This window comes from Ips typographus, linkage group LG2, assembly GCF_016097725.1.
Source record: "Ips typographus isolate SLU linkage group LG2, UJ_Ityp_2.0, whole genome shotgun sequence".
Classification (NCBI taxonomy): Eukaryota; Metazoa; Arthropoda; class Insecta; order Coleoptera; family Curculionidae; genus Ips; species Ips typographus.
This window is the reverse complement of record NC_138423.1, coordinates 24293163-24317494: the sequence shown is the minus strand read 5'-3', so window position 1 is coordinate 24317494 and position 24332 is coordinate 24293163. Positions and strand designations below refer to the sequence as shown.

Genomic DNA, 24332 nt, shown 5'->3' with positions numbered 1-24332 from the left:
AAGTAAAACATGGTCACGTGACCGCTGAGACCAATAGGCAACTTTTACCAAGTTAGACATTTTTTCATTTCAAAAGTTACAGGTTTATGAGATATTGACAAAAAATTACATCTTACAGGGACATTTTAGTTTACAACTCACGAACAGTCAAAGTTAGAAAAGTAAAACTTGGTCACGTGCCTGGTTAAGCCAATAGGCAACTTTTTCCAAGTTGAACATTCAAACAGTTTTGAAAGTGATAGCTGTCAAATGTCCCTTAATAAGTCTTCCTCGCAAGCGGCTTTATGACGTCAAAATCCTGTTGACCTGACTTAAGTACGTAAATGTAAATAATTCATGCAGTAACCTCACAACAATTGACCTTAAAATATCCAGTTTTGTCCAGATTCTATACTTTTAAGACTAATTATCATACACCAAACAATTTGTCACTTTTTCACATTTTTAATCGATTTTTTTTGCGGTGTCTAGACAGAAAACAGACATTATTTGCTCCATAAGTTTATTAGCCTTTAAGAGCTTTTAATTTTCCCGCGGCACTTGTTTGTTTACGAAAAAAAAACAACCGAGATTCGGTCGTGTTTATTACTTACAGAAGGATCCTTTTTAGTTTATTTTGTTTTGCTACATTCTTGAAAGGTTAAGTAAACTCTTTTTAAAGGAAATTTAGACAATAAGACGTTATTAAATAAGCTTTTTAGCTTTTTTCGAGTAGTAACTGAAACATTGTTACAAGGCATTAAATTTATCTTCAGTTAGTTTTTTTTAACGATGTTTTGTGTGAAAAGTTGTATTATATTTCATAAACAATGTTTGTGCACTATTTTTACTCTTTCAAGTATAATACTCAAAAATTATCTCATTTCTATGTTTCTGGAGATGTTATCCGTTTTTACAGTTAATAAAACACAAATTTGTAGAAATAATTTGCATTGTTTTTGACACAAAACATTTCATATTTTATAACATATTTTTTTTGGTTTTTGGTTTATCGTCCTACAAGGGTACCAATTGTTTTGGGGTCGATTCTGGATGAAATTACTGAGTGAAGTGGTGACTTAGCGCCCACAACAGATGGAAAACCTATAAGTAAAAAAAATACTGCACACAAAAAATGGACGTAAAGATAAAAATATACATGTAAAATTACACTTTTCATAATTAAAGTTGTCTAGAAAAGAAAAATTAACTACATACAGAGTGTCTCTAACAGTTCTAATAAGTGGAAAAAAATACCAACTTATCTTTGGATATAATTTTTGGACAGAGATAAAAACGTGATTGATAGAAAGAGATATAATTTTAACTTGGCTCAAGAAAAAGATCAAGTCAGTAAAATGTTAATTTTGAAGTTTGAAAATGAATTTTCAATAAAAGCTACGTTTTTATCTCACCCTGTATATAGGTGAGGAATGTGCACTTTCAAACTTGTCGTATCTAATGGGACGTTTGAAAGCTAAAATAATATTAGAACATTATTGTGTCATTTACTGAGTTTCGTTGGTATTTCAGGACATTTCGCGGTTTTCGAAATTTTTGGTCCAGCAACTGGAGAAAATTTACTGTATTATGAGAATATCGAGGAAATTTTTAAAAGATTAGTCTTTAAAACCTTATTAAGAGCAAAATCAGTGACATCTGCTGATAGTTAATAAAACCTTTTTGTGCAAAACGTAAGATTCAGAAATGTGCTACTTATTCGTAAATTATTCGCTTTACAGAATCCTTGCTATAGTATCTTTAGGAGACACCCTGTAAAATAATTTTTTGTTATTTGAAGAACAACTGAACATGAACAAACTTATTGAAGAAAACAAATACAAAAGGAAAGTTGCACTATATTTACCCATGCTGGAGAAAAGCGAAGCAAAAGCGAAAACAGCCCAAATGGCAAAAACAATCTTAATGATGCTGGACATGGTTAATTGAAATGCAAATTGCAAACTGTAATGTGAGCATTGCTCATACGGAATTTATAGTCCGCATTTACTGTTAATTACAGATAATTATATGATTAGTGAACCTAAAAAATGTCAGTGTCCTGATAAAAATAGCTAAATACACGACAATTTCTATTATATCAAGTAACTTTTAATTATATTGATCTACAAGTAATAAGTAATTTTAGAATAATAAATAACATCATAAATGTGGAAATGTCAATCACGTGTCTAGTTTGAAAACACGGTTTCTAGTTGATAATTAAAGGCTGAAAAACTTGTTTTTTTAATATTCTGGCAACATTGTAAGCCTCATTATGTTTCCAATTCAGTCTATCGCTATTGTCACAATTGTCAAAATTTTACTAGAATTTACATTTTAACACAGTTTTCGAAACACGACGATTTTTTGAGATTTAACAGTTATTTTGACAATGGTCACTTCATGGTCTAGCTAAATAGTCTTCTGAAATCACGTGACAACTGTCAATAATGTCAAAATTATTGTCAAACAATGCTCAAAAGTTGCCAAAAACAGGATTTAGAGACGTTTTCTTGCAGTATTTGATATAAAACGTGTTTCTGAGAATTGTGACAGTTATTTTGACAATTATCAGGTGACGTCTAGCTAAGTAGTATTTTACAATCACGTGACAACTGCCACTAACGTCAAAACTGTCAAATCATGCTCAAAAGTTGCAAAAATCAGGATTTAGAAACGTTTTCTTGCAGTATTTGATATAAAACGTGTTTCTGAGAATTGTGACAGTTATTTTGACAATTATCAGGTGACGTCTAGCTAAAAAGTATTTTACAATCACGTGACAACTGTCACTAACGTCAAAACGGTCAAATCATGCTCAAAAGTTGGAAAAATCAGGATTTAGAAACGTTTACTTGCAGTATTTGATATAAAACGTGTTTCTGGGAATTATGCCAGTTATTTTAACAATTATCACGTGATGTCTAGCTAAATAGTGTTCTACAATCACGTGACAACTGCCACTTACGTCAAAACTGTTAAATCATGCTCAAAAGTTGCAAAAATCAGGATTTAGAAACGTTGCAAAATGTACAATCACGTGAAATCAGGGTTTAGAAATTTTTTTGTTGCAGTATTCGATATAAAAAGTGTTTTTGAGATTTATGATTTTTTGACAATGGTCACGTGACTGCCTAGCTAAATTATCTTTTAAAACCACGTGATATCTGTCAAAAACAATTATTAATGAAAAAATTAAAAAACTTTATTTTTGAAGTACGGTTTTTATAGCAAGAATCAATGATGAAATTTTTGACGACTATTGAGAGACACCCTGTATAATATAGTAAAATTAATGAATTTGTTTTCATCTACCGTTTTTTGACTGATTATTCTACCGCTATTAAATATTTTGAAATGACAACACTGCCTAGACTTGGTGTAACCTGACCACTTTCAAAGCGTTTGTTTTGCGATTCTTTTCCCAAAAAACAGCTTCATCCACCCTTTTTTGGGTAGAACTAAGTTAAATAAACAATCTGAGGATCTCTTATGATATGTAGTTTAGAAACAACTTTTTTAGTTAACATTTCTGGATTGACAGCAATCTACAAAAAGTGAATTGTGACTGAAACACTGTGCAAAATCCTGGATTATCTTAAGAAATAGATCTAATTACACTATAACCTAAAATTGATGCTTTTTAAAAGTTGAGTTTTAACATTATGGAGACAATTTCCATCTGAACTTAAGACGTTTCAGCCTGCTTATTGATATTGAGGTGGAATGAAGATAAACGAGCACCTGTCATGCTCCATTTCACTGAACGCGCACCATCATCGAATTTTCTCAGCATTAATTAAATCAAAATCATTATCAGGCCTACCGTGGCAAAAAATTATCCGTTTTCTCTTATTGACTTGAAAGGGGTTCGTTTTCCTGGCCGAACCTGCTTTTAAACAAATCTTCATCGATTATCGATCGGGCTCCCGCTTGTCTGTTCCCACTTTGATTTAGAGCCTCGATCCGGTAAGAATGCAGCAGAAAACTGTATAAAACGGGTCTGAAATTGTTAATCAGGAATACCTGGAATCCAGAGTGGAAACATTCGTCCCGCTTTATAAGGTAACTTTTCCCCCGGAAGTTATTTATTTTTCAAGTGCGGATCGAACGCAATTACGAATTTAGTACGTTTCGACTGATTCTTAAATTGATTCTTGTTATTAGATCGAATTTTAAACGGTAGACTGAATGCTAGGAACTTTGCTATACACTTTTAAAATAATTTCATTAAATCTTGTTGATCTCTTGAAAAGTCACTGAAATCTTACACAACAGCAGAAAACACATTTTTAATCTATAAGAGAGTAGTATAACTGATTAATTAATTAATTACAACGTAACAACATGATTTGATATTGTTTACTGTTTCATTAATTAACACTAATTAAATAATTTCTGAAGCTTCATATTACTTCATCATATACATCAACTGATTAAATAAGACTATTATCTCTAATTCTTATTAAAATATACAGTAACTTAATACCCCCGGGTTTTCGATAACGAAGATATAAATTCAGCGGTTAATCTGGATAGAAGTTTCGTTTTCGCACCAACGTTCCTGGAACAGAACTTTATTGATCCTGGATGGAGTTTAGGTTTCGTTTTCTCGTCTGATTTCAGATCGTTAATGTGAAGATTTCGCGATAAAGCATCTAAAAGAGTTCGGAGAATGGCTGGGTATTCAGTCTGATAGACGATTTTCATTTTGCAAAGAGTTTCATTAGCGGTTTTGATAGGAAATCATACCCAAACCTGGAATTTGTAGTAGAGCATTATTCATCAGTCAGAATTCAGAAAATAGTATATTATTCAACCAGCATGTAATGATAGTTATTACTCACAAAGTAAATCATTGAGTGAGTAATACTACTTTTACGACTGTGATAAGTATTCACAAAGAAAGAAACAACACCTGCTATGTTACAGAACTGTAAAACTGTCAAAATTCCACTCATAAAATCTTAAAATACTTTTAGTACTATTTATACTAACTTTATGGAGAGGATTTTGATAGTTTGCACATTTAAAAATAGACTTCAATTAAGTCAGAAACAGAAAACCAAATGTTGCAATTGTCAAAATTGCACTGATGAAGGAATAAAATGCATCCAATAAAAGTCAAACTTTTCATGTATGTTTTGTTGTTTTGTACCTCTATGGGATTGAATTTGCCAGTTTTCAGGTTTAGAACAGAACAAAAGACAGAGCTGTAACTGATAGCCAAGTGTCATCTGTCAAATAGTTTGTATCTGTAAGTAAAAATGATAACATTACAACTAAATTACAAGAACTTGTACGCTGGACCATTTTAGTCTCTAAAAATTTACTTCTATTCTTTATTAACTTTATTTCTTTTTACTATTTGTACACACGTAATTGCTTCTTTTTCTTTTCTAGTAAAAATTGTTTTGATTTTTTTATTTTACGTTTTTTTACTCTGAATCAATTGTGCGTCACAAGTGACGCAACTCTTTTCCTCAAAATCGATTTCAAACCAACATTTTTCTTTTAACTAGGAATAATAAAAAAATATAAAATATCGGAAAATAAAATGTAAAAAAGTGAATGCTTACTTTGTTATTATGCAGTGTATTATTTATTAATTATTGTTTATTCCTCTTTCTAAATATTATTAAATACTGAGCCCACATTCTGTAATTGTAGAAAGAAATTAATGGCAAATATCACAATATTATTTAAAAAACGTAATACTTTTTTACAAAAAAAAACCTGTTTTAAAATTGAGGTACACGTTTAGTTCTGTTAACAGTTAGTCAGGCTATTAACTCACTATGTAAAACTATATACAGGGGAAGCCAGTTTATACTAGCAGGACATTGGTCACTTACAGGGTGAGTGAGAACCTTATTGTTCTTATAAGCAGTCAACAGAGCGTTAAAAAATAGTTTTAAGCTGTCAACTGGAGCCTGACCATAAAAAAGCACCACCCTATACATTTTTCGATCATTTTAAGCTGCCGGAATCTGCAGCTTATCAAAGAGGGTCAAAATTTGATTAAACCATTTCAAAAACTGTAAGAGTAGGGTTGAAAGGGTTTGTAGTAAAAAAATCAAAACTCCCATATGATTATAAGAAACTTTCATCTTAAAATAGGGTGTTCTATTCTATTTGAAACAACCTGCAAAAAGTGTTAACACAAAATTCGTAATGTACCAAGTGAATATCTAAAGATGCAGAAGGAAAGACATAATATTTTAAGCGCTTTGACATTCTGGTTTAAAACTTGTTAACGAGTAAAGTCTCTAAGGCTTTCGAAAGGATTGAAAAGTTTAATTGGCAAGTCTCTCCGTCTCCATCTCCATCGTGTGAAGTTTTCACATAAGTAATTAATACTGCACCAGTCATTTCGAGATGGCATTCAACCGTATAATTTACTCTAAAATACACCCTATTTCTAAAGTAAGAATTAAGTTTGTTAAACTGAAAGAGATTGATAAAGTAGAGGGGCAAAAAAAATAAATTTGATTTTTTATTAGAAATGTATCCGGAACAGAAAATTTAAAAAATTCAATAGTAACTAGTACAAAAACATGATGTTTTGAAAAAAAAGATTATTATTTAAATTTGTCTCTTATTTCTACAGGGTGGTCCAGTTTTAAGTGCCAATAATTCACCATTTGATAGCCAATCAAAAAATAAGTTGACTTGCATTATGTCATTTTTCTGAAAAACGTTTCCTAAGGAAGATACAGACCTCCAAATTTCAATTTAAAAACTCGTTTTATAGTTTAAAACTGAACATTCAAGACTTGTGAAAGTCCAAATTTGTACTGAATAGTCTAAAAACTTTTTTACTACTAGGAATGGTCTTATGATTCGCTTTCTCAGACTGCCATCCTGGTTGAGTGTCTGAAACTGGCATTCAAGAACTAAAAAAAGTCCGGAAATCAAGACAAACATTGTATTGTGCATGAAACTCATTTTTTACTACTAAAAATAATATAAAAGTTGACTTTTAATGCTAGAACTGACTTTACTAGGACTAAAGAGAGTCCAAAAGTATATTTTCATGACTTTAATTGGTGTACAACTGAATTTTCGGGACTGGACAACAAGTCTAGAAGTAAATTAAATTTTCGGACTATTTTATTTCTAAAAATTAGTCCTCAAGACTATTATTGTAGCATTTGGTACCAAATTTTTTTACTTTTATTACTGAAGAAACTTGACTTTTTGAAATAGTCTTAAACTCGATTTTTCAGTCTTAAAAAGCACTAAAAACAGTCTGAATTTCTTAGAGGTGCTACAATTTATTGCACCTATGAGTGTAGAAGTCAATTTAATAGTGAAGAAGCTTGAAATAACATTTTCAAGAGTATGGTCAGTGGACAAACTGGCTTTTAGGCCTGATAAGTCAAAAACTTTGTAAAGATAGTCTTGAAACTCGATTTGAGGCACTGAAAACAGCCTTAAAACACTTAAAACAGTCTAGTTTAGTAAGAAATACCCGAATTTTTAGCACTGAGGTGTCTAGAAGCCGATATAATAGTGACAAAGCTTGGAATGCCATTTTAAGTCTATGAAGAATGTAAAAATTGTTTTTTAAGTTTGCTATGTCAATAACTTGGTAAAGATAGTCTTGAAACTCGATTTTCCCATCTGAAAGCAGTTTTGAAGCACTAAAAATAGTCCACAATTCGAAGAAAATGAAAAGCAAAGTAAAAAGCACGAAAAGTTAATTTTTAAGACGATTTTCATGAATCAATGTCAATGTCCTGCATCTAAGACTATTTTCAAGACTAAAATATTGAAACTTGTCTTCAAATTATGAAAACTTACTTCAAATGCAAATTTTAAGCTTCTGGTGTCACTTTTCATTAGTTCAGTCACACTTTGGGGTTCAAGTCAATTTTTAAGGTTTAAATGTATGAATTTGTAGTAACAGATTCTTGAAAAAGTACTTAGTTTTTATGTCTACAAGTCAATTTTCAGTATTAAAGTCTCTCGATTTGCATAAAAAGTCAATTTTCAAAACTAAAGTCTTTCAGTTTGTCTGGAAACTATGAAAACTGGCTACAATAATATTTTTTAAACTTCTTAAGTGAATTTTCTGTTTCCAAGACAATTTTTAAGTTGGGTTAGGTTAGCTTTGGGTCTTTGACCGTAATAACGTGTAATAAAGTGCTTGTTCCAAATTTGATCAATATTTCTCCAACGGTCTGAACGATTTTTTAAACAGAAATTTGGCTGTATTTTCCCTAGGAAGCACTTTTCAGGAAAATGACATAATGAATTTCAACTTATTTTTTAATTGGCTATGGATTGGTGAATTATTGACATTTAAAACTGGACCACCCTGTATAATATTATTAAAAGTTGTTTCATATTATGAGTATTAAAAGGAGTTTATCAAAACTTGATCAGTTACAGGACTGGTAGGTCAGAATTACTACTGACCAGAGACTTATGAAATCTCCCAATTACTTACTTGCAAGTGGCAATATTGCCGAAAATGTATTCTTGAAAGATTATCAGAACTTGTGATTTTGGTAGACAAAAATAAACCCTATAACACAATTTAAATTGATGCAGTAAAAAAATTAATTTGTCATTATTCTGCAACTTTTTGTCTCTATTAGCTAAAAAGTTCATTTCATTCAACTTAAGCTGGGCTTGAAGTTCGACAGTGCAAATGACGGTCAGACTAGTTATTCACTGAAACGTCATTAGTGGATAAGGTTGGACGACAATAAATAAATCAAGCGACATATTACCTTTTCAGGAAAACATTGAGTCAAAGTGGATTCCCAAATCCCTAAAGAGGCCGGCAAAAGAAATGGCAGCAAGGAAAAATATTGTCACGACAATAAGACCCCTCTAACTTACGCGGATCTCATAACTGTCGCGCTTAAGAAAACCGAACCCCCGAATAATCCGGAGGCCGCAAAACCGAAAAACTTCTCGCAACAACTCCACGAAAATTGCTTCCATACGAGACGGGAAAAATAAAATAAAGTTCGTGCCTGAACGCCACGACACCACCGCAATCAACTGACTACGACGGGCGTAAAACTACTAAACTTTCGCCATGACTTCAATGGCTATTTATAGGGTTTTATTCCCCCAATTTGCCGAATTAGGGGCCTGAAAGAAACTGATTAGGGACAAAAAGTTTCCTAATTTTATTTCCTACGTGGTTCCCCTATGACAGACGCGCGACAATGTAAAACACGATCTTTTCAAGTCGGTTGGAGCACAAGACACTTTTAGAGATCTTTTATTTGATGATGACAAATTATAGTTGATGTATTTTGCCTGTACGGCTAATTTGAATGTCGACACTATCAATTTTTTAAGTAATCAAATTTACAGCTTAAAATTTTGTGGGTAATTAACAAATATTCACGCATTTGAATGCAAAACAAAATCATAAACTGAAATCCATATGTCAAGCATAATTTTAATATTTAATTTGTTTCATTATGTTAAAACAACAAATAATAGTATGTTATTAACCTTTAAGACTTATGTCTCGTTGCTTCACTCCTCAGGAGTTAAACTAGCTGTCTAAACCGTGGATAATATAGCGTTTTTTTCACTATTTTCCACTATAACCATATTTTTTATGGTCCTTTTATTGAAAATTAAAAAATTTAGGATAACAACAAAACAAGCACATGAAGAGACAACCTAATTTCTAAATCTATCTCTGTCAAGTCAAGTATATTTCATATGTCATGTGTCTTAATAGACATTGACATTATTATTTACCTAGGGCAACAATGACCATTCTCAAGTTACTAATCGGTCAATAATGATATGTTTATCATGTTGGTAGTGGAAAAAAAAACTTTTTTACTGAAAGTCTAGTGCCAGGTACAATGATTCCACTTAAGTGTGGTTTAGAGTGTGACTTTTTTCACCTGGACTGTCACAGTCTTAATACTATACTGTCCACAAAATGGATGGGTTAATAATTATTTAACCTCAAAATTTTGTCTGAATTTCCCTGTTTTGTAGTTTGTTGATTAGTTGTTCCTTATTATCGGATGACATTTCTAAGTTTCTTACGTACTATACATCTTCTAAATATATTACAGTGTCTTCAGAATGAGTACACCACATTTTACAATTTTCCAGATAATTTTTTAAGTAAAGCCCCTTAAAAAACATCTTTTTTGCTCTCCTCAGATAATCTATAAGGATGACCAAAAAAAACCAAAAGAAAATGCTGTATTAAAATCACAGGACATTTACATTTTTTATGTTTTTTAACGTTTTCGAAACTCTTTTGTTCCTAAAATTTCATCACCCTGTAGCATGGATTTCACTAAGATTTTATGTTATCCAGCTGTAAATTATACTCCTAGTATTGTAGTGAATTACCTCAGATACCTGATGTTTTTTGAAAATTAGTGATTGCTGAGTGTGCACAATGTAGAATCGAGGATTGACAACTTTACAAGTTATTTCTGTTGAATCCTGAATATTTCTTAAGGCTGATTGAAATTCAATAGATGCAAGCTGTGCAAAAAGCAACAACAAAACCTTTACAAAAATAAAGTTAAAAAAATGTTACTCAACTGTTATTTTTCTTCTTATCAAACTATTTTCCAAGGGTCATTGTCGTCAAATAAATAGTCTTATCTCTTTAACTGATTAACTTCATTTTTCAATCAAAGTGATAATGCGCTGTTGTCACGATTTGATAATAATGTAAAGTCCAACCTGACATCCATAACCCACAAAAACATCCTGCGGTGATGTATAGGCTTGTTTTGCGTGACTCTCCGTATTTACATAGTGTTTATTAGCCCTTAGGTTAATCTTCCTAATCGCCCTCAAACCTACTTTAGCTCCATATTAATAGCGTGGAAATGCGATATCTCTATTTTATGTCTCTAATAATAGTAATAATAACAATTAAAATCTTTTTTAAAGAAATAACCGTTCTCACTAATTGTACAGATTATGAAGAGTAAAAATTTCAAAATTGTACTCTCTCTCCCAGAAACAGTGACGACATTTACTGTGGCGTCATATTGAATTTTGATATTTTTTGGTTCCGGATGTGTGTGGATAACTGAATAAATGTCGCCATTTTGATACGTAATAATTGTATTTGTAATATCAAAATTATAAATAAAATTTACAGAAAATAAAAACTAAGTAAATAAATTCAAGTTAGAGCTAGAAAAGTAAGAGAGAATTAATGAAAATCAATGCATCAGACAAAAATGAAGAAAAATGTCGTAATTGACATGCGTCACTTGATCACTATTGATATCTTTATCAATCAGAGTTTCTGATAAACTGGTCATGTGACCTACTCTCGTTTGTCGTGACAGCCTTTTAGACAAACTGGCACATGTCACGAGGTTTATCTCCATCTTTGTCGAGAGTATTGAGTTCCAATGGTTCTCTCTTCTGACAGTTCTAACCGTTCTGTTCCTACGTATAATTTTAAAACTTCTATAAGATAGTTTTTTTGAAATTTGAACTTACTAACTAACCTTGCCTAATCTGTATTAAAACTACATCAACTCTAACTTAATTATTTTCAACAGCTCATAGCCAAATTGACGTAATAGAATTACTCACCATTAGGTGCTCGTCAAGGCAATCGTTAATTCTGCAGGGCAACAAAGACAATCCATTGAAGCCCGTAAAGCGCATTTAAATGAATTCTATAAACGCCGTTGAAAAGGGTTTTTGTGTCTTTGATTGGCCTTTGTGCGGAGCATTACGCCTTTAAAAGGAGCTCGAATCCAGACGTTATTTAGTAGCTTGCACGTTGTTTCCAGTAACACAAAATTGCATTAAAGCTTGATGAATGAGTAATTAATACCGTTAGCAGAAGCGCGTTTTAAATTAATGTGGGAGATTCAATCTATAGACGACATCAAGAAAAGTGGCGGTCACGTCATGGATAGTCATGTTGGTCGAGTTTGAGTTTTTGTCCCTGACTGAAATTTTGTAGTGTTTTTTCCGGGTTTCGGATAGGAAATTCAATGGGGATTGCAAAAATGTGCTTAAAACAGTCATTTTCTTACTCCAAGTGAGTTTGACAGGCGACAAAATCGCCTAACCTAACCTAACCTGACTGTACTTTCAAACTGTGTTTCTGGCAGTTCACACTTTAACATCACTTTTCTTTATGGCTGTAGCAAATTTTGTATTGTTTTTTTAGGTTGTTGGATAGGAAATTTAATGAGGATTCCAAAAATGTACTTAAAACAGTCATTTTCTTACTCCAAGTGGGTTTTTCAGGCGATTTGGTTCCTGACTGTCCTTTCAGGCAGTTCAAATTTTGACGCCGCTTTTCTACCTGACTGTACTAAATTTCGTAGTGTTTTTTTAGGTTGTTGGATAGGAAATTTAATGAGGATTCCAAAAATGTGCTTAAAACTGTCATTCTCTCACTCCAAGTGGGGTTGACAAGCAGTTTTGTCTTTGACTGTCCTTTGAAATTGTGTTTCTGGCAGTTCAAACTTTGACAGCGCTTTTCTCCCTGACTGTATTAAATTTTGTAGTGTTTTTTTGGGTTGTTGGATAGGAAATTTAATGAGGGTTCCAAAAATGTGCTTAAAACAGTCATTTTCTTACTCCAAGTGGGTTTTTCAGGCGATTTGGTTCCTGACTGTCCTTTCAGGCAGTTCAAATTTTGACGCCGCTTTTCTACCTGACTGTACTAAATTTTGTAGTGTTTTTTTAGGTTGTTGGATAGGAAATTTAATGAGGATTCCAAAAATGTGCTTAAAACTGTCATTCTCTCACTCCAAGTGGGTTTGACAAGCAGTTTTGTCTTTGACTGTCCTTCGAAATTGTGTTTCTGGCAGTTCAAACTTTGACAGCGCTTTTCTCCCTGACTGTATTAAATTTTGTAGTGTTTTTTTGGGTTGTTGGATAGGAAATTTAATGAGGATTCCAAAAATGTGCTTAAAACCGTCATTTTCTTACTCCAAGTGGGTTTGACAGGCGACAAAATCGCCTAACCTAACCCGACTGTACTTTCAAACTGTGTATCTGGCAGTTCACACTTTAACATCACTTTTCTTTATGACTGTACCAAATTTTGTGTTGTTTTTTTAGGATGTTGAATAGGAAATTTAATGAGGATTTCAAAACGAGCTTAAAACTGTCATTTTCTTACTCCAAGTGGGTTTTTCAGGCAATTTTGTTCCTGACTGTCCTTTCAGGCAGTTCTAATTTTGACACCGCTTTTCTCCCTGACTGTACTAAGTTTTGTAGTGTTTTTTTAGGTTGTTGGATAGGAAATTTAATGAGGATTCCAAAAATGTGCTTAAAACCGTCATTTTCTCACTCCAAGTGGGTTTGACAAGCAGTTTTGTCTTTGACTGTCCTTTGAAATTGTGTTTCTGGCAGTTCAAACTTTGACAGCGCTTTTCTCCCTGTCTGTATTAAATTTTGTAGTGTTTTTTGGGGTTGTTGGATAGGAAATTTACTGAGGATTCCAAAACACTGTCATTTTCTCACTCCAAGTGGGTTTGACAGCCGATTTTGTCCCTGACTGCACTTTCAAACTGTGTTTCTGACAGTTCACACTTTAACATTACTTTTCTTTATGACTGTACCAAATTTTGCATTGTTTTTTAGGTGGTTTGATAGGGCATTTAATAAAGATTCCAAAATGAGTTTAAAACAGTAATTTTCTTACTTCAAGTGAGTCACGTGACTGCTTAGCTAAATTATCTTTTAAAGCCATGTGATATCTGTCACATATCAAAATTTGCCTAGAATCTGCAAGAATTAAAGATTAACACAGTTTTGAAAACGAGAGGTGTTTTGAGCTGTATGACAGTTATTTTGACAAACTGTCACGTGATCTAGCTAAATAGCGCTCTAAAATCACGTGACAACTGTCACTAACGTCACAACTGTCAAACTGTGCTCAAAAAAGTAAAATTGTCGAAAATGGTCACGTGACCATACGAATTTGATTTTTAGCTTGTAAAACAGCATTACTCTATCACGTGATATTAAAATGATCCACTCCAAAAAAGCCAAAATCCATTTGCGAGGTTTGGAAAAGTGAGAATTGTTAGAAACTGTCACGTGACCGTAAAGTCCGATCTGAAATGAAGAATTGTTAAAATCGGTCACGTGACCACAACAAACAATGTTTTAACATATTCTAACCTTTTTTACGGTAATTTAATAGTTATGCCTGTTTTTCCGATACACAAACACCAAGTTGATTTTAAGTACATCTTAAGCTAAGTTGAGGTTTGAATGTGACAGATCGGGTGTAAAATAACACAGCCTAATCTAATCTGTCCTTAAACCCAACTTAGCCAATGTTGGGACAACGGACATTACGTTTTTAAGATTAGTTTATGCTGATTTTGAATGTGATATCGCATAATATGTTATGTTGGCATGCCTGAACGTAGACTTAGTTTTTAGTTTGACATTTGACACTTGGTTTTTTATACTTGACATTATAATAATTAGGAATCAGGTTGAACTTGACGATGTTCATCAATATTAATTGTTAATTTTACTCTTTTAATAAACCTTGAATGTTAATAAACAGTGTTTTAATAAAAAAAAATTTAAAAAATGTGTAGCTGTTTTATGACGTACCCACCAACTGCTCTGACTTACTTTATATCTTTGGTCTGTATGTACAGAACATTGGAAAAGCATTTGAGTTATTAAATAACTATCATACTTTCAAGATGATGCAGCTTATTTCAAAATTATATTAAATTTCTTTCATTTTTCTTTCTTAGTGACGTGTTTAAAGACGTTCCCTATTTGCATTTGATGAAATATTTCGACTAGGTCATAGACGTTATATTGTTACGTGCATAAAGCTTCGACCTAAAAAGTCGTTTCGAAAATGCGAACTTTGCATCGGTAAATTGGCTGGTAGAGCCAATTTTAATATCGCGATAAAACCATGTTGCAGAAAGTGCAATAAGAAACCGCCGACTAAAAATAAATGGGAATTTAAATAACCGGTCTCGTCTCTAAATATTAAATTTTCAATTTTCATAACTGCTCAACAAACTCGGAAATGGTTTCGAAAGGGCATACACAAGCCTGGACGTTAATAACTTCGGTATTTAAAATGAAAGTTGCTACAGCTGATTTTCGTAGTGCTCCTAAACTTTAATATAAATTTACCATACAGAATGTTACATATTTATTAAAGTTGCCATTTTTTTCTTTTAAAAGTATCCGAGGTTTTGCAACATCTGTTTTTATATCATATCAATGAAAACGCTTCTATTTGTTATAATAATATTAACAAAATTAATCCAAAGTCCGGTAATCAGCCAATTTGTAAAGTAATTTTAACACTACCTGAAATAGCTTCTTATAAACTGCTAACGTAAATTCTTCAAAGGAAAAACTTGGAAGGCGTCCTGGCTAATTTAACAGGAAAGGAACAAGGTATAATGAGGCATAAAATACGTAATAATTGCCCCCCACCAATGATATCGACAAAAATAATTCCAGTAATAATGTGGGTTCTGTTTTGATTTAAAGGATATAGGAGGAAAGGAAATAGGTATAATGTAGGTAAACTGAAAAAATAATACATTTTTTATTTTTACCAGTACAATCATGGCTCTAATTGAAATTTGCTGTCTGTCATTAGTTTGAGAATTCATAAATCTGAATCATCTGAAACTGGTTTGATGCAAAAAATTTTCAAATTAGTTGAAATTGTGGTTTGAAGTTTGAGCACCCTGTAACTCAGTTATTTTTTAGAGTTCAGGGAGGTTAGATCACTCAAATTAACCGTCTTGAGCTCCTCTTTCCAGTGGTAAAAAGCAAAAAATTCTATCTGAAAAATTGCTTACAGGATGACCAAAAAATATAAATCAGTACATTTTGCATGCACCCCCTGCCTAGTAATGGCACTGACGGACTGTGAAACTCCCAGGTATGGATTTAGTAGTACTTTACGGACATGTTTGCTCTCTTTTAAATTTTTCGTAACTTTCACCATTTGAGAGTTGTTAAGCAAAAACTGGTTTGTAGTTGAAATTGTGGTTTGAAGTTTGAGCACCCTGTAACTCGGTTATTTTTGAGAGTTCAGGGAGGTTAGATCACTCAAATTAACCATCTTCAGCTCCTTTTTCCAGTGGTGTTGAGCAAAAAATTCTACCTGAAAAACTGCGTACAGGGTGACCAAAAACAGTCAATCATAATACTATAAGTAAGTCTGTGGTTGAGTTAATGAGTGTTGATTAGTAACATTTTTGGTCTCCTGCAATTTTTTTGAAAATTTCACCGTTTTTCAGTTATTTAGAAAAAAAAAACAAACAAAATCGCCTGTAAAATCTATTTGGAGTAATAAAATGATTATTTTAAGAACACTTTTGGAATCCTTATTAAATTTTCTACCCGATTACCTGAAAAAACCCTACAAAATTTTGTACAGTCATAGAGAAAAGCGATGTCAAAATTTTATCTGCCAGAAACACAGTATTTATGACCAAGATGAAAGATGAAGACTGATTTACTAAAAATCTTTAAAGAACAAACAAATAATTTATTAGCTTGAAAAACACTTTAACCAATATTAAACTAAAATTGCAAAACTGTTCATTTCAATGTGGAAAAATGTTTTCTGTTCCTATTCGATGCAGTTTTCGTCTATAGATAGGAAGAGTCCCCAAGGGCACCAGCTGACTGTCTCCGAACCGATAAGTTATGATAGCTTCAGAGATCTCACCAAACACGACGTAAATAAATAACAAAAAAATAAATTGATATATGGCCGGCTAGACAGGTTGTTTAAGTTTTATCAGCTCAAAATAGAATTTATGACACTTTCAACACTCGAACAGGGCTTTTCAGCAGGACGCTTTTGTTGTTGACTGGCTGGAAAAGGGCCATTAATTATTATTTCAACAAAAGTATACGAGAGTTACAATTTTAATTCGTTATTCAGATTTACGTTTATCGTTTATGTTGTCACGTCTAAGATTAGTAGCCTCCAAGCTATATTCAGATTATTCAATCAATTTATATGAAACTTGATATCTAAAACGTGCTTATTACAATTACTACCGATCAGAGATTTTTTGTGGAACCACTCTCAAATTTTAATATGAAATGATTGTGTTGGCTAGTTGCCTAAAATTTTCAAAAGAAAAATAGTAGAAATGATTAAGTGCCTATATTTTTGAAAAGAGCAGAAAATTTGTTAAAATGATGTTAACTTTTAGAAATGAAAAACCGTTTCTAAAAGGTAACAACTTAATTATTAGAGGTATGAATGTAGCTAATTATATTGCAAGAACAATTTCAATGCACAGTGATAAGCAATTACGTAAAATTCTTTAGAAAAGCGAGGAGGCATTGTTCCAAAACGAGATTTAGCAACGTCAAACTGAGAAAATTTCTCGGAACAAAACGTAATTACATCTTGAGTCGCTTTACCTTTTGTTACTGTAACATTCACTCCTGTTAAATAAGGAAGCAACAAGCAGTAATTAGTTTTTGATTTTGGATTTTTGAATAGACAAAATGATTTAAGTAAAGTGTGTTTCGTGCTCGAAGTTTGCAATGTGATTTTTTTACCAGGCATACTGTACAGTCTAAACTACGTTGAAACCAAAAATCACCGTTCTAGAGCGTTTAGAATGTGAGTTACGGCCATTTTGCCGTTCGCGGACATGGAAACTGTTCTCACTCCACTTTTTCCTTTACTACGGTCCTGAATTCAGTCCGAAGGACTTGATTTTTTTACCAGACATACTGTACAGTCTAAACTACCTCAAAACCAAAAATTACCTTTCTAGAGCGTTTAGAATGTGACTTACGGCCATTTTGCCGTTCGCGGACATGTAAACTGTTCTCACTTCACTTTTTCCTTCACTACGGCCCTGAATTCAGTCCGATAGTCTTGATTTTTTTACCAGGCATACTGTACAGTCTAAACTACCTCGAAACCAAAAATTGATGAGATAGAATGTGAGTTACGACGTTTTTGCCCTTCGCGGACAGTGTTTTTTAGGATTATCAGTTTTTTCTCGGATTTGTCGCACTGTAACGACCGTGCAACCAGTCCGAAGGACTTGATTTTTTTACCAGACATACTGTACAGTCTAAACTACCTCGAAACCAAAAATTACCTTTCTACAACGCTTACAATGTGAGTTACGACGTTTTTGCCCTTCGCGGACAGTGTTTTTTAGGATTATCAGTTTTTTCTCGGATTTGTCGCACTGTAACGACCGTGCAACCAGTCCGAAGGATGATTTTTTTACCAGGCATACTGAACAGTCTAAACTACGTCGAAACCAAAAAGTTACTTTCTAGAGCGTTTAGAATGTGAGTTACGGCCATTTTGCCGTTCGCGGACATGTAAACTGTTCTCACTTCACTTTTTCCTTCACTACGGGCCTGAATTCAGTCCGATAGACTTGATTTTTTTTACCAGGCATACTGAACAGTCTAAACTACCTCGAAACCAAAAATTACCTTTCTACAACGCTTAGAATGTGAGTTACGACGTTTTTGCCCTTCGCGGACAGTGTTTTTTAGGATTATCAGTTTTTTCTCGGATTTGTCGCACTGTAACGACCGTGCAACCAGTCCGAAGGTTGATTTTTTTACCAGGCATACTGAACAGTCTAAACTACGTCGAAACCAAAAAGTTACTTTCTAGAGCGTTTAGAATGTGACTTACGGCCATTTTGCCGTTCGCGGACATGTAAACTGTTCTCACTTCACTTTTTCCTTCACTACGGCCCTGAATTCAGTCCGATAGACCTTTTTTTTACCAGTCATACTGTACAGTCTAAACTACCTCGAAACCAAAAATTACCTTTCTACAACGCTTAGAATGTGAGTTACGACGTTTTTGCCGTTCGTGGACAGTGTTTTTTAGGATTATCAGTTTTTTCTCGGATTTGTCGCACTGTAACGACCGTGCAACCAGTCCGAAGGACTTGATTTTTTTACCAGGCATACTGTACAGTCTAAACTACCTCAAAACCAAAAATTAACTTTCTAGAGCGTTTAGAATGTGAGTTATGACGTTTTTGTCGTTCGCGGACATGGAAACTGTTCTCACTCCACTTTTTCCTTCACTATGGTCCTGAATTCAGTCCGAAGGACTTGATTTTTTTACCAGGCATACTGAACAGTCTAAACTACCTCAAAACCAAAAATTACCTTTCTAGAGCGTTTAGAATGTGACTTACGGCCATTTTGCCGTTCGCGGACATTTAAACTGTTCTCACTTCACTTTTTCCTTCACTACGGCCCTGGATTCAGTCCGATCGACCTTTTTTTTACCAGACATACTGTACAGTCTAAACTACTTCGAAACCAAAAATTACCTTTCTACAACGCTTAGAATGTGAGTTACGACGTTTTTGCCCTTCGCGGACAGTGTTTTTTAGGATTATCAGTTTTTCTCGGATTTGTCGCACTGAAACGACCGTGCAACCAGTCCGAAAGACTTGATTTTTTTACCAGGCATACTGAACAGTCTAAACTACCTCAAAACCAAAAATTACCTTTCTAGAGCGTTTAGAATGTGACTTACGGCCATTTTGCCGTATATACATGTAAACTGTTCTCACTTCACTTTTTCCTTCACTACGGCCCTGAATTCAGTCCGATAGACTTGATTTTTTTACCAGGCATACTGTACAGTCTAAACTACCTCGAAACCAAAAATTACCTTTCTACAACGCTTGGAATGTGAGTTACGACGTTTTTGCCGTTCGCGGACAGTGCTTTTTAGGATTATCAGTTTTTTCTCGGATTTGTCGCACTGTAACGACCGTGCAACCAGTCCGAAGGACTTGATTTTTTTACCAGGCATACTGAACAGTCTAAACTACCTTGAAACCAAAAATCAACGTTCTAAAACGTTTAGAATCTGAGTTACGGCCATTTTGCCGTTCGCGGACATGTAAACTGTTCTTACTCCACTTTTTCCTGCACTACGGCCCTGAATTCAGTCCGAAAGACTTGATTTTTTTCCCAGGCATACTGTACAGTCTAAACTAGGAGTTATGACAGTTTTCACCAAATCACCAAATTAACCAAGTAAACAAGAAGTAGTTGTTGATTATTACAATTTTTTACTTCCTTTGTCCGAAATGAATGTAAATTTCAATGTCCGTTTATAATATGATAATTGACTATAAATTGTGTTGCCAGATGAACGTAATTTAGAAGCCGATCTGGAAACTAATATTCAAGTTTTGTCCTATATTTCGAATTGAAACTCGAGTTTCAAATTCAGTGGAATTAATGCGGAATAATTTGTATTGTATACAAACCTCGTTTGTCAGACATTAAGGACGTATCGTCGACATGTTTACCGCATCCGTTTAATACTTAATTTATACATCTCGTCTGTTTTTGGTCCATTCCTCTGACATATATGAAATATTGAAATGTGGTCGTGTACCACGTTATATTCAACGAGTGATTGTGGCATTTACTCAAACTGACCGATTCTCTGGTTTTTGAGCATTTAACTTAGTCACGTTCATGCACCTCTATAATTTTGAGCGGAAATGTGTGTTTACAATTGACCCTGTAAAGTGTTTTGGAATAATCTTGTGTATTTTATGAAATTGTTTTTAAACCTGTAAATGATACACGAGACGATAAATCATAAAAGTGGGAATCTTTGCCGCCTCACCGTTTACTTAAGTTTATCTTTACCATATTTATAACGCCAAAAAGAATTACTAGTAGCACGTGCCAAATAGCCTGGTAAGAAGCCAACCCAGAGTTTTGTAATTTATTAGCATTTGAGGATGCTGTAAATACTTCTTTTGAGATTGTTTGCCTTTTAGTTGCTTTCAAATCCAAGTTGAGTTTAATTATGTATGTTTTGATAAGTTGTGCAGTAAGAAGTTATACAACTGCTTTGAAAGCCACTAGCCCAGTTTTGTTTAGATTGCGTTTTGGTAACTGTGTGGTAAAATTTAATTATCGCACTGTTTTGCTTGTGCGAATTACCGAATTGTAGGGACAATGGTTTGTCCCAATTTATAGAACGTAAACAAATAAATTCAATAACCATTCAATGTTGTGTTAATCCACGGATTTCGTTTCTTTCTAAGTTTCAGTATTTGATTTTAATTCCCATTAACGTTATTTTGCAATTTATTAACCAAAGTATCTGGTTTTGGTAACCCTGGCATTTACCAGAGGCTTATAAGTAGAGTCTGGATTTCTAGGAATTTTGCTTTTCGTAAATAATAAAAGCAGCCAACTTTGACATCATTTGACAGGTTTTTTCATGCTTTTTTCTTCTTTTTGTGCTTAATTTAGTTTTTTATGTTTATTTGCTGCTTTTTTTGTGTGTGCAATTGAGATATTGTAGGCTTCTGAGAGACAAAACATACCAATTATCTGTTGGAAAATGGGTAAGTATTAATTTACAAATTTAAACTCACCAAATAATTTCCAAATGCTTCAAAGTAGTCTAAAAAAATGTAAAAACATTCCAAAACACTATAAAAGCTCCAAAATGTCTTGCAAAAGCTTCCAAAAGCTTTCAGAACAATCTAAAAGCTTCCATATGTTTTTCAACATCTATAGAACCTCTCAAAAGATTTGAAGACAGTCTAGAAGCCTACGTATGCTTCTAGAGCAGTTTAGCAGCATCCAAAAGTTTCTAGAACCGTCTACAAGGTTTCAAATGCCTTAAGAGAACACAAATCTGGTGTCTGTTTTGCTGTAACTGCCGCCATTTTGTCACTGACTTTGAAATTTGGACATTTTTTACATTTTTCAAGACATGGCACCCTTAAAAATTATATTTTGACAAATGACACTTTACGTTACATTAACTTTAACTAACTAAGGCAGTTAAAGACCATTTTCAAAATTCAAAAATTTTCAAAAAAAATGTATAGTGTTACCCGCTTTAAATATGTCAAAAATCTAGTTTTTTATTTCATAAACATTTTAAATATAATGAAAGTTGCGTCTCTTTGAGGGGCATACATGAAAAAAATTTTACACTGCTAACTCAAACCGTTTTCGAGACATTTGGGAAAATGTCCGAAAAAAGGTAATCAAATATGACGCCCTCTAGTGGCCAGACGGGGCAAGTTAGCGGTGCCCGCTCAACGTCACGTGATAGCTCCAACCATTAGCTACTTACGATCATTTAATGTGTCTATACGGAACGTTTTAAATAACCAAGTTATTTGCGATTTTTTGGCAAAATGCACCGAAATTTTGTCCAAGTGAAGGTTATTCCTGGCCTGCTATACTGACCGCCGCCTAAATTAAAGCGTAATATTTCGAAAACGGTTAGATTTACATAAAAACTACAAGAGTGCAAAATTGTTTCTAATGGACCACTAAACCAAACTGCGTAACGTTTGAACTTCAATACAGTTGCCTGTAAACAGGGTGTGCACGAAATTGTTAATAGGTCATTATTTTTGCTCACCCTGTACACAATTTTTTAGACAGAATTTTTTGCTTTACACCACTGAAAAGAGAAGTTCAAGACGTTTCTTTTGAGCGGTTAAACCTCCCTGGACTCCCAAAAATAATCAAGGTACAGGGTGTTCAATTTTGAACTAGGTTTTAAACTCATTTCCGGTAAAAAGTGCATCAAAGTAGTTTTTGGAAAGAATCTCTAAAACGATTAGATTTACAAAAAAAACACTGCATATACTCCAAAATGTTTCTCAAGCAGTCGAAAGCCTTCCAAAAGCTTTTAGAACTCTCTAAAGGCTTCCAAATCATCTTCAACTATTCTAAAAGCTCTCAAAAAATTTAAAGGCTGTTTAAAAGCTTCCATAAGTTTCTAGAACAATCCATAAGTTTTCAAATGCTTTAAAAGCAGTCGAAAAATCTTGAATGCTTTTTAAACTCTCTAGAAACTTTCCAAATGGTCCTAAAGTAGTCTAAAAAGATTTAAAAATACTACAGAAATAACCCCAAAATACTTCTAAAGCAGTCGAAAGCCTTCCAAAAGCTTTTAGAGCAGTCTAGAAGGTTCCAAAAGTTTCTAGAACCTTCTACAAGATTTCAAATGCCTCTAAATCATTCCAGAACCTTCAATATGCTCTAAAACCTTCCTCCTCAAGTAGTTAAAACAAATTTTGAGAACAGAAATTTTCAAAACAGTCTAAAATCTTCTGTATGCTTCTAAAGCAGTTTAAAAGCTTGAATGCTAGAACTTGAATTCAAAAAAAAGGAAAAAAAAATGCTTCTCTGAAATAGTGCTTTTTAAAAGCTTTTTTACACATTTTTATGCTTTTTTGTGAAAAATAAATTTAATTGAAAAAAAATAAAAAAGCAAGCTCCTAGCTGATTTTTTGTGTGTTGAAATTGACGTAAATTCTACCATGTGAACTTACCATTAAAATTTGTTGCTTGTAACAAACATTTGCTTAAAAAAAACAATTTCTTGTTGCTGTTTTAATTATAAAAAGTTAGCTGCGTAAATTATTCCCATTCGTTCGTCTAATTAATGAACAAAATGTTCTTTGCCGTTCCATATTTAAATTCAAAACTCGCCTGGACACAAATACACGCTCCCTCGATAGAGCAGACGAGCTCTGCAGCTTCGTTACTCAAACTTAATTATAAATATGACGAGCTTAGTAAATAAAGATGTTGAAGCTGTAAGTACAAGCACTAGCTTCAATTTCCATCTGTTGGAAACTTTTAAGGGAATTCCGCAAAAGGGAGTAATTTACTTTCCGTATGTAAGTTAAAATGTGTTACTTTCAACTTGACATAACTGTGTAAATTAGAAGTTGGGGTTTCAAATCGAAAATTACCTAACAGCACTTACACCTCAAAGTGTAATAAAAGTTTTTCTTTAAATCAGGTTATGGAGAAAACATTTATTTTATTCATGGGTTTAATTATGAATATTTCAAATGACATAAATTTGATATTCTGGATATGTGTTAATTAAAAATGTCGACTTGAGTATTTAAACTGCATTCCTAATATAGGCATAACAAAATACCAACGTAGCGTCCTTTTAAAAACTGGCAAAAAATAGAACTCGCCATTATCCTGTCAATAATATCAAAGTGTATGTAACACCCTGTATATTATTAAATTTTTGAATACTTTAACAAATTTCAGATATTTTTCATGTATCTTGACGTTTAAAAAAATTTGACATTTTGATGTATAAAAGACATTTATGACATTATAATAAGATACTTAATAAAGACTCTCCTAAATTCAATTTTATTAAGTTAAAAAAGTCTCAAGAAAATCTTGGAAAATCTGCATTAATTTAGTAGAAGATCTAAAAGCAACACGTTGAATCCATTTTCCTTTATGACCAATTAAACGTCACAAACCACATCATTAGGATTATATTTAGGACGTCCCGTACGGTCTAATACAGCGTCCGCAATATTAAAAGAGCGATTTAT

At 33.1% G+C, this 24332-nt stretch overlaps 1 protein-coding gene and 2 long non-coding RNA genes across 6 annotated transcripts in view; all 3 read right to left on the bottom strand.

The window, feature by feature from the left end:
- Nucleotides 1-24332, bottom strand: part of LOC145724243 (lachesin-like) — a 97586-nt gene that overhangs the window by 57284 nt on the left and 15970 nt on the right. The window contains exon 1 of one of the 4 annotated variants that reach the window (XM_081972410.1): nucleotides 8724-9034. The exons of 1 other annotated variant lie outside the window; for it this stretch is intronic. The gene's annotated coding sequence lies outside the window, so the exon portion shown is untranslated. Of the gene's footprint in view, nucleotides 1-8723; nucleotides 9035-24332 lie in introns of those variants that run through there. 2 more of the 4 variants (XM_081972405.1, XM_081972409.1) reach the window with 2 other exon arrangements.
- LOC145725353 (uncharacterized) lies at nucleotides 914-1962 on the bottom strand. The gene is made up of 2 exons (XR_014177242.1): nucleotides 1847-1962; nucleotides 914-1083 (listed from the first exon to the last, which is right to left on the bottom strand). It is a non-coding gene; the product is annotated as an uncharacterized LOC145725353 (long non-coding RNA).
- Nucleotides 21306-23188, bottom strand: LOC145724122 (uncharacterized). The gene is made up of 2 exons (XR_014176942.1): nucleotides 23057-23188; nucleotides 21306-21463 (listed from the first exon to the last, which is right to left on the bottom strand). It is a non-coding gene; the product is annotated as an uncharacterized LOC145724122 (long non-coding RNA).